The sequence below is a fragment of the Dendrobates tinctorius genome, unplaced genomic scaffold (assembly GCF_039654945.1).
Source record: "Dendrobates tinctorius isolate UK_male_01 unplaced genomic scaffold, ASM3965494v1 ptg000251l, whole genome shotgun sequence".
NCBI classification, from domain to species: Eukaryota; Metazoa; Chordata; class Amphibia; order Anura; family Dendrobatidae; genus Dendrobates; species Dendrobates tinctorius.
In genome coordinates, this window is record NW_027361918.1 from 12,708,005 (window position 1) to 12,716,724 (window position 8,720).

The window sequence follows — 8,720 nt, forward strand, 5'->3', positions numbered from 1 at the left end:
CCCATGTCTGCCCATTTCAGCTGTAACCGTCCAAAGTACATCTCTACACTCTCTCCTTTTTGCTGTGTCACATTAGTCAGGAGTACAGACTGCTCTGATTGTTCCACTGCAGCCCATTGTCTTAGTGACTCACAGTACGTCTCCCCAGATCATGCAGATTTATCATCCATGCCCCAAGCCTGATTCTTTGTCACATCTGTGTGTGTCTTAATTATATGTCCTAGTGCGTCACCTGCCTTTAAACTCACCAACCTCTCTAGGTCTGCCCAGGTACACTTATATGTCTGCTGTACTTCCTTTATGTGTCTGTAAAACAGGAATGGTTGGTCTTCAGGGTCAGGCAGCTGCTTCAGCAAAGCTAGCTGGTCAGAGGGGCTCCAGGGACAATACTCCTGCATCTTTCTTATTCTAGTCACACTTCTAGGTCCTGATGGGGTTGGTCGTCTGATGTCTACTGTCAGCTTACTCCTCAAGGGCCAATGTCCCCACTACCCACTATCCACACTATTATGTCAGCTTCTTATGATCTTGTCTGGATAGGATTTAGTGCAATTCGCTTAGGTCAGTAGCACAGGTCACACAAGTAGCTATTCAGTCTGGGTTTGTCTGAGTCTGACCACAGTGTTTACAAGTCCATCTGTTTTGTCTGGGTCTCTGGTTACACTTTGTCAATCAAACATTCATAATACACCTTCCATACTGCTGCACATTCTCAAGCATCATTTATTCACTTGCTATTTTCTTCCCTTGTCTGTGCCTTTTTGTACATCCAAACATTCACACTCTAGTATTTTTGCCTTTTTCAATATTTGTCCCACTTGTTTTACTGCTTCCTTCCTGCTCTGTCTTTTGTAATTTGACACAATTTGCTATACAAATCAATCACACAACTAGAAGCAGGTTCAAACACATTAATGACCAAGCAATCACTTACAATGACCAAACAATCACTTACAATTCCCTTCTAAATTAGGCACCATATCTTACTTTTAACTTCCAATCTTCAATTAAGTACTGTTGCTTTAAAATGCACAAATCTTTCAGCGCGTACCTTACGGATAGAATTACAGAGAATTTTGAGCACAGCTCACACTCAGCAGAGATAAGAGCGAAGGGAGAAGAAAAACTGCGCAGCGCCATCTTTCCTCCCTCCCATAAGAATGCAGCGTCGTCCTTCACAGAATTCTGTAGTTCTTTAGACTTATCAAAATCAATTTCTACAAAGAAACTCAAAATCACGGGATTTCACTGTAAGGGTAGATAACTGTATAATGAGATTAACCATGCCTTGCCCTTTTTCTGGCCAAATGCATTCAGGAAACTTTACAATGTAATGCCACATATAACACGAACTATATCATTACTCAATTCATTCTGTCTCAGATGTAGATTTGAAATATCTATAACGCATCTGTCCGGGATTCCACCACAACTAGAAAGGTCACAAATCTCTTGACACAAAAATGATGTGTGATGATTCATTCATACGTGCTCATTCACTGATTCTTTTTTTTTTTATTTTTTTTTTACTCAATTACTCATCTCTCATCTTATTCAAAGGTTCTCATAGACATATATACAAGGATTCACACAGCCTGCCTATCTTGCACTTTGGATTTGATTAATACTTTTTCCAGGTTCTTTGCTGCACTACTTCCATATCTATCCTCAATTATATCACATAACCGGTCTCCTTCTTCAGGTGTCTTTCCCTGACTGTTCCCCATCTTTCTATCCTGTTTCTCTTGTTTCTTCCTGTTAGTCCCCTGCCTTAGGTGGTGTATTGGGTAAGCTCAAGACTAGGCTCTACTATACCTCGTTACCTTCTTCCTAAGGTGCCAACAGGTTAAACGGGATGTCTGTTCCTCCTTGTACTACGTGTCTCGTGTACTTATATGCTAGGTAGCATCCGAACAGTAACACTCCCACAACACACAGGATTGTAAACAAAGTATCCATTTATCGGGGTTCTTCAGTCATATCCTGTCACAGGCTCATTTCGTGGTCCTGTGCTCATTCGGTCACACTCTTATCTGTCACAAGGTTTATTCGTAAAGGGTGTTGATTTAAGCTTAGGCGGTGACCTCCCCGAAAGGACGCTGTCACATGACCCAGTTAGGCAATATCACCACTCTTTGAACGAATACCTACTGTGCAGCTTATTTGTCTACTTTCCACAGTCCTTCAAATCAAGGCAGTCACTCAACAACCTCCTCTATTCCTAGTGCGGAACCGTCTATTGTGAAAAACTTGTCCGTCCGGGCTGCGCAGTATGAACTGTTCACCCAGCCTTATATTCCGTAATGTCAGACCTCTCAACATGTCACTCAATGGGACATGTGTATTCAATGCTAACAATACCCACCACTGTTCTCCCTTCTTGAAGTGATGAAACTTTTTATGTTTGTGTCTGGGGTTGTCCCTGCAAATGTCCAATCACCATACCCGTTATGATTTGCATCAGTTCTTCTCCTAAAAATAGCAGTACACAGGCAGAATCTGCAATAGCCTATCATTCGGACAGGAATTACATATGCGTGTCACACCCGATTTCCTCAGAGTTCTTATATGGACCTGATTTTATGGCCCCCTCCTCTACTAGATTCCCCTTGATACGGACCTTAGTTATAATGATAGATTATGAAGAGCAGAGAAGAGAAGAATTGATCTCTTACCTGGCCAGGTGTTTAGGTCTGCTGTTCACAATTTCATCAGTAACTGGAGTGGTCTGTAGATCGGGTAGTCTTGGAGAGGTGCATATATAAGGTCCCTGTTTCGGGCGCCAGGAAACTGTCGGGATCCCTCAGATATCTCTTTCTTCTGAAGGACCGATGTTCTTGGGTGTAAGGCACCATATGTCTCTAATTGATTGCTTCGTCGAGAAGGATAACACAGACACAAGCTGTATAATACCACTCGGGATGCCTGCCAAGACGCCTCTGGCTTATCAGTTAGGCTTCCATCTTTTATAGCAAAGAATTTAAACATTTACAGACATGCGCAGTATAAAAAATGATTTCACAACTTGTTTTCTACAAAGAAAGTCATGTAGGCTAAAAAGCAGGAGTATTTGACCTTGGTTCACAAGGGAACAGAAAAGATAAGTTTTAAACAAGAAAATGCAACATAGACAGAACTCAATTTAACTCCTTCAGTTCCTATCACCATCCTCCTGAAAGTTCCCTGTTTTGATCCCGGGCAGAAACATGTGGCTTTTCTTTATTTTGATCACAAATGTATATTGTTGGCTTAATTAGCATTAGTTAGCATATTCTATTGCTGGTTTAATGAGCATTACTTTTACCAATGTGATTATTTCTACCCGTTTTTGCTTTTGGCAAGCATGTGTGTTTTTGACAGTGTCTAAGTGTTCCTAATTCAAGTAACACCTGATAGGATCAAGGTGCGAAAACAGGCATCTAGGTGCTTTTTCTTTTTGGCTTTTGGGCAAAGGCATGAGAATGTTTTGTGGAGCATGGTTTTGTTTCCCTGTTTGTTCTTTTTCTCCAATAGCCTGACAAATGAAAGGTTCCTGTGTTGCAAAATGCACTTTGTCCTGTCTTCAGACATAGAGGAAGACCTCTTGACTTTGGCTGGCTGTTTTTTTCTTTTTCAAGTTCATTTCAGTATGTTTAAACATCTTTAGCTTTGCATGGAGTTTCTGAAGTGTAGTGGTTGTCACGTTCACCTCACGCGCGGACGGTCCCCAGTTCAAAACTGGATAGAAGCATGACATTAGGTGTTGATATTAAAGCTTTTGACGTTGAGTCTTTGTTCTCGATGGCTCATCATGACCACAGTAAACTTCCTCAGCCGGTTTCTGTAGTGTAGTGGTTATCACTTTCGCCTAACACGCGAAAGGTCCCCAGTTCGAAACACGCTGTTACCCTTTGGTATCCAAGCTTTTGACTTTCAGTTCTTGATCTCGATTACTTGTTGTCACCACAGTAAGCGCTTGCATCCGGTTCCTGTAGTGTAGCGGTTATCAGGTTCGCCTCACACGTGAAAAGTCCCCAGTTCGAAACTGGGCACAAACACAGCTTTTTCTCTTGGAAAACGATCTTTTTGACTTTCAGTGCTTGTTGTTTATTGCTTGCCATGACCACAGCATTTTTTGTTTGTTTATAACGGTTGGTTTCTGTAGTGTAGCGGTTATCACTTTTGCTTTACACGCGAAAGGTCCTCAGTTCGAAACTGGGCAGAAACACAGCGTTCCTCTTGCAAACTAGCGCTTTTGACAATGAGTGCTTGATCTTTAATGCTTGCCATGACCACAGTAAACGCTCTTGTCTGGTTACTGTAGTGTAGTGATTGTCCTGTTTGCCATCCTCCTGAAAGTTCCCTGTTTTGATCCCGGGCAGAAACATGTGGCTTTTCTATATTTTGATCACAAATGTATATTGTTGGCTTAATTAGCATTAGTTAGTATATTCTATTGCTGGTTTAATGAGCATTACTTTTACCAATGTGATTATTTCTACCCGTTTTTGCTTTTGGCAAGCATGTGTGTTTTTGACAGTGTCTAAGTGTTCCTAATTCAAGTAACACCTGATAGGATCAAGGTGCGAAAGCAGGCATCTAGGTGCTTTTTCTTTTTGGCTTTTGGACAAAGGCATGAGAATGTTTTGTGGAGCATGGTTTTGTTTCCCTGTTTGTTCTTTTTCTCCAATAGCCTGACAAATGAAAGGTTCCTGTGTTGCAAAATGAACTTTGTCCTGTCTTCAGACATAGAGGAAGACCTCTTGACTTTGGCTGGCTGTTTTTTTCTTTTTCAAGTTCATTTCAGCATGTTTAAACATCTTTAGCTTTGCATGGAGTTTCTGAAGTGTAGTGGTTGTCACGTTCACCTCACACGCGAACGGTCCCCAGTTCGAAACTGGATAGAAGCATGACATTAGGCATTGATATTAAATCTTTTGACGTTGAGTCTTTGTTCTCGATGGCTCGTCATGACCACAGTAACCTTCCGCAGCCGGTTTCTGTAGTGTAGTGGTTATCACGTTCGCCTAACACGCGAAAGGTCCCCAGTTTGAAACTGGGAAGAAACACGCTGTTACTCTTTGGTATCCAAGCTTTTGACTTTCAGTTCTTGATCTCGATTGCTTGTTGTCACCAAAGTAAGCACTAGCATCCGGTTTCTGTAGTGTATCTGTTATCACGTTCGCCTCACGCGCGAACAGTCCCCAGTTCGAAACTGGATAGAAGCATGACATTCGGCGTTGATATTAAAGCTTTTGACGTTGAGTCTTTGTTCTCGATGGCTCGTCATGACCACAGTAACCTTCCGCAGCCGGTTTCTGTAGTGTAGTGGTTATCACGTTCGCCTAACATGCGAAAGGTCCCCATTTTGAAACTGGGCAGAAACACGCTGTTACCCTTTGGTATCCAAGCTTTTGACTTTCAGTTCTTGATCTCGATTGCTTGCTGTCACCACAGTAAGTGCTTGCATCCGGTTTCTGTAGTGTTGCGGTTATCACGTTCGACTCACACGCGAAAGGTCCCCAGTTCGAAACTGGGCAGAAACACAGCTTTTTCTCTTGGAAAATGATCTTTTTGACTTTCAGTGCTTGTTCTTTATTGCTTGCCATGACCACAGCATTTTTTGTTTGCTTGAATCGGTTGGATTCTGTAGTGTAGCGGTTATCACGTTCGCTTTACACGCGAAAGGTCCTCAGTTCGAAACTGGGCAGAAACACAGCGTTCCTCTTGCAAACTAGTGCTTTTGACAATGAATGCTTGATCTTTAATGCTTGCCATGACCACAGTAAACGCTCTTGTCTGGTTACTGTAGTGTAGTGATTGTCCTGTTTGCCATCCTCCTGAAAGTTCCCTGTTTTGATCCCGGGCAGAAACATGTGGCTTTTCTTTATTTTGATCACAAACGTATATTGTTGGCTTAATTAGCCTTAGTTAGCATATTCTATTGCTGGTTTAAAGAGCATTACTTTTACCAATGTGATTATTTCTACCCGTTTTTGCTTTTGGCAAGTATGTGTGTTTTTGACAGTGTCTAAGTGTTCCTAATTCAAGTAACACCTAATAGGATCAAGGTGCGAAAGCAGGCATCTAGGTGCTTTTTCTTTTTGGCTTTTGGACAAAGGCATGAGAATGTTTTGTGGAGCATGGTTTTGTTTCCCTGTTTGTTCTTTTTCCTCCAATAGCCTGACAAATGAAAGGTTCCTGTGTTGCAAAATGCACTTTGTCCTGTCTTCAGATATAGAGGAAGACCTCTTGACTTTGGCTGGATGTTTTTTTCTTTTTCAAGTTCATTTCAGCATGTTTAAACATCTTTAGCTTTGCATGGAGTTTCTGAAGTGTCGTGGTTGTCACGTTCACCTCACACGCGAACGGTCCCCAGTTCGAAACTAGATAGAAGCATGTCGTTAGGTGTTAATGTTAAAGCTATTGACGTTGAGTCTTTGTTCTCGATGGCTCATCATGACCACAATAACCTTCAGCAGCCGGTTTCTGTAGTGTAGTGGTTATCACAGTCGCCTAACACGCGAAAGGTCACCAGTTCGAAACTGGGCAGAAACACGCTGTTACCCTTTGGTATCCAAGCTTTTGACTTTCAGTTCTTGATCTCGATTGCTTGATGTCACCACAGTAAGCACTTACATCTGGTTTCTGTAGTGTAGCGGTTAGCACGTTCGCCTCACACGCGAAAGGTCCCCAGTTCGAAACTGGGCAGAAACACAGCTTTTCTCTTGGAAAACGATCTTTTTGACTGTCAGTGCTTGTTCTTTATTGCTTGCCATGACCACAGCATTTTTTGTTTTTTTTTAATCGGTTGGTTTCTGTAGTGTAGCAGTTATCACGTTCGATTTACACCCGTAAAGTCCTCAGTTCGAAACAGGGCAGAAACACAGCGTTTCTCTTGCAAACTAGCGCTTTTGACAATGAGTGCTTGATCTTTAATGCTTGCCATGACCGCAGTAAATGCTCTTGTCTGGTTACTGTAGTGTAGTGATTGTCCTGTTTGCCATCCTCCTGAAAGTTCCCTGTTTTGATGCCGGGCAGAAACATGTGGCTTTTCTTTATTTTGATAACAAACGTTTATTGTTGGCTTAATTAGCCTTAGTTAGCATATTCTATTGCTGGTTTAATGAGCATTACTTTTACCAATGTGATTATTTCTACCCGTTTTTGCTTTTGGCAAGCATGTGTGTTTTTGACAGTGTCTAAGTGTTCCTAATTCAAGTAACACCTGATAGGATCAAGGTGCGAAAGCAGGCATCTAGGTGCTTTTTCTTTTTGACTTTTGGACAAAGGCATGAGAATGTTTTGTGGAGCATGGTTTTGTTTCCCTGTTTGTTCTTTTTCTCCAATAGCCTGACAAATGAAAGGTTCCTGTGTTGCAAAATGCACTTTGTCCTGTCTTCAGACATAGAGGAAGACCTCTTGACTTTGGCTGGCTGTTTTTTTCTTTTTCAAGTTCATTTCAGCATGTTTAAACATCTTTATCTTTGCATGGAGTTTCTGAAGTGTAGTGGTTGTCACTAGAGTTGAGCGACTTTTGGTTTTTTAGGGTCGCGTTTCGTTTCGTGAAACCCGACTTTTCCAAAAGTCGGGTCGAGCAAGATCGTCCGATTATAGGGAAAAGTCGGGGTCGTCCCGAAACACGAATCCCAATGTAAGTCAATGGGGAATAAAAGTCGGCAGTGAGAGGAGGACAGGAAACACACCTACAGTGCCCATTTGAATGCCAAAAGCATCAATTCTTCTTACATAAGCTTGTCAACCTTAATTAACTTCATAATACAAGTTACGCACTGAAAAATGGGGGTTATTTGGCTAAATTTGTGGGGGGGGAGGGCTGGCTGCAGGTTTTCATGTGCCCTGGGCGAAAGAGCGCCCCTTTAACACATACCACAACTCATCATGCTCCGATACGGCAGAGAAATAGCGGTATAGTACAATGAAAAATACCTCACTTTTTACATCTCATGACGAGGCCCATCTATTTCTCCATACAAAATCATTGGTCCCATATAATGTTTGAAACAGTATATGATGAGCTCCACATAATGCTACAGTATATGTTGGTCCCCATGGATGAAGCTCCACTGTCTTATGGGCCCAAATAATGCTCCAAACATAATGGGCCCCATTTCTAATGCTCTAGTGTATAATGGGCCCTGTAAATGCTGCTCCAGTGTCTGATGTCCACCTTTGGAATGTTCCAGTGTATGGTGGGCCCCATCTATCATTCTCCAGAGTATAGTGCGCCTCAAAAATTGCTGTCCCAACATAGAAAACAATCAAATAAGTCTCCTCGCTAGGGAATCCCTGTACTTGTCTGGACAGGTGCTGTAGCTTGCTTAACAGCTCGCCAGCCGTTCTCACGCCCAGTATGGATTGCACGTGATTGCACAAAGGTTAGAAAGGGTACCGTATCCCTGGATAACATGTATGGATAGCGTACACATTCAAAATATATGTCTATACAGCATGAGGCAGGCTCAGACGGTGTTAGGGCCAGTATGGATTGCACGTCATTGCACAAAGGTTAGAAGGGGTACCGTATCCCCGGATAACATGTATGGATAGCGTACACATTCAAAATATATGTCTTTACAGCATGAGGCAGGCTCAGACAGTGTTAGGCCCAGTATGGATTGCACGTCATTGCACAAAGGTTAGAAGGGGTACCGTATCCCCGGATAACATGTATGGATAGCGTACACATTCAAAATATATGTCTATACAGCATGAGGCAG

General features: G+C 42.2%; 3 non-coding genes across 3 annotated transcripts; all 3 read left to right on the forward strand.

Annotated features, from left to right (window-relative positions):
- Positions 1-4,134: 4,134 nt before the first annotated feature.
- TRNAV-UAC (transfer RNA valine (anticodon UAC)) lies at positions 4,135-4,207 on the forward strand. Its single transcript has one exon. It is a non-coding gene; the product is annotated as a tRNA-Val (tRNA).
- A 1,415-nt stretch (positions 4,208-5,622) lies between these two features.
- TRNAV-UAC (transfer RNA valine (anticodon UAC)) lies at positions 5,623-5,695 on the forward strand. Its single transcript has one exon. It is a non-coding gene; the product is annotated as a tRNA-Val (tRNA).
- Positions 5,696-6,623: 928 nt separating this feature from the next.
- TRNAV-CAC (transfer RNA valine (anticodon CAC)) lies at positions 6,624-6,696 on the forward strand. The gene has a single exon. It is a non-coding gene; the product is annotated as a tRNA-Val (tRNA).
- Positions 6,697-8,720: the final 2,024 nt, after the last annotated feature.